Source organism: Chrysochloris asiatica, unplaced genomic scaffold, assembly GCF_000296735.1.
Source record: "Chrysochloris asiatica unplaced genomic scaffold, ChrAsi1.0 scaffold00049, whole genome shotgun sequence".
Taxonomy (NCBI): Eukaryota; Metazoa; Chordata; class Mammalia; order Afrosoricida; family Chrysochloridae; genus Chrysochloris; species Chrysochloris asiatica.
Genome location: NW_006408567.1, coordinates 15,966,589 through 15,968,809, shown reverse-complemented (window position 1 = coordinate 15,968,809; position 2,221 = coordinate 15,966,589).

The following is a 2,221-nucleotide window of genomic DNA, read 5'->3' as shown; positions in this document are numbered from 1 at the left end:
CACTCACTCAACTATACCAAGAAATTTGGAAGACAACTACTTAACCAAACTATTGACCCAGAAAAAATTTGGAAATCATTAAACAATATCATTAACATCATATGCATGTAAAATTTTGCTGAACTTAACTTTTAAAAAAAACACCCAAAAACAGCTGCAACAGCATATCTATAGGGAACTGCCAAACATTCAAGTAGGTTTCAGAAGAGGATGTGGAAGTAGGGATATATTTGCTAATATCAGATGGATCCTAGAGGAAAGTAGAGAATACCAGGAAGATGTTTACTTATGCTTTATTAACTATGCAAAGTCTTTCTACTGTGTGTATTGTGACAAGTTTGTATAACATTGGGAAGAATAGGTATTCCAGAACACTTAATTGTGCTCATGAGGAACCTTTGCAGAGACCAAGAGTCAGTCATTCAAACAGCACATGGGGTATTGAAGGTTACATTCTTTCACCATACTTATTCAACTTCTATGTTGAGCAAATAATCTGAGAAGTTGGAATATATGAAAAAAATGTCATCAGGATTGGAGAAAGACCTCATTAACAACCTGTGATATGCAGATGATACATCTTTGCTTGCTGGAAGCAAAGAGGACTTAAAATACTTACTGATAAAGATCAAAGACCACAGTCTTCAGTATGGATTGCACCTCATAGTAAAGAAAACAAAAATCCTCACAACTGGATCAATAAATAACATCATGATAAATGGAGAACTGATTAAAGTTGTCAAAGACTTCATTTTGTTTGGACCCCCAATCAATACTCACGTAAGCAAGTCAAGAAATCAAAAGACAAATAGACATTTAAATGGGATAGAAAGGAATATTGGGAAATATGATTAAAGAAAGCTTGTAAACCTGTCTTTAGCTTATAAATGATTGGAATATCTAAAAGGAGTTCTAGAATTTGCCCAATGAAATATACTTCATGTTGGCCCTTTGTAAGGTATGGGGCCTTAGGTGGAATCCTGATTCTCATCCAGGATCTTCTGAGGTGGGACATTCACACTTGAAAGGACATGCAGACCAGCCTGGAGTGGCTAAAGGAACAGAATATACTTCTTGAAAGAAAGACTAGCAAAGGCAGGGAGGTGGGGGAGCAGTCTGTTTGGTTATTACAAGAACAAACAAGCTGTTCATTTGGGAGCCATCAAGGCCCTTCAGGACAAACCCCCTTCCAAAACTGAAACTTAAAGGGAACATACAAGCAGGCTTGTAAGCCCACTGGTGACCTCATTGGTCTACTTGTGCATGGAAGTGGGGAAAAGGTAGTAATGAAGACATATGCTGAGTTCAACCATGTTCCATAGACTCCTTTCGACCTTGAGGAAGTGCTGGTTGGTCCGAAGTTTGGGGAGACTTGGAAACTCCTGAGCTCATGGACACTGACCTAGGCACTGGGGGATAGACCTAAAAGTGAAGTGTTCAGCTGATATGAAGTGAGGGGAAGCATGCAAGAACACCCAGGCTTGCAGATAGTATCCATTTGACCTAGCTTGGATGGCTTGATGATCAGAACTCAACTAGAGGAAGATAAAGAAGTTTGAAACAGTAAACAGGTGTCAAATGCTATAATTTGATGAACTTGACCTTTGCTTATGGATGTAGTTGCTCAAAATGCAACTGATAGGAAAGGAGTCTTCACCTCAAGGATCAAGCCTGTCCCCTGAGTACACAAGGTTGATAGGGACAGGCATCTTAGACGCTGGCTATCTAAAATGGGAGGTGGTGTGTGTGTGTGTGTGTGTGTGTGTGTGTGTGTGTGTGTGTGGCTATACAGGCATGAAGTGGCTGGTTTACAAGTTTTCAAGAGGGAGTTTAGTTTCAGAGCGGAGGGTAGTGGGGAGGTAGAATCCCCACTGAATAGTTTTCATCTTGTCTAGATGGGTCAGATGAAAGGAGATGGGGATAGGATTAGTTTGATACAATAGTGAATAATTGTTATCATGACTAATTGCAATGAGCACAACTGTAAAAGTATAAGATGTGTAAAAAAATGGAGGAATAGTTAATCTTACAGTCCAGGAACAGAAGACCCTAGGACAATCAGGAGGGAAGAGCTGAGCAGAAGGTGGAATCCGAACCAGAGAAGCAGAGACAACAGAAATGGAGGCAGAGGTGATGGCATGGAGAGATAGAGCAACTGAGAACTCTGGACCCATGGAAAGAGAAAGGCTGTGTTCTGGCAGGCAGGAGGCAGCCTTGCAAA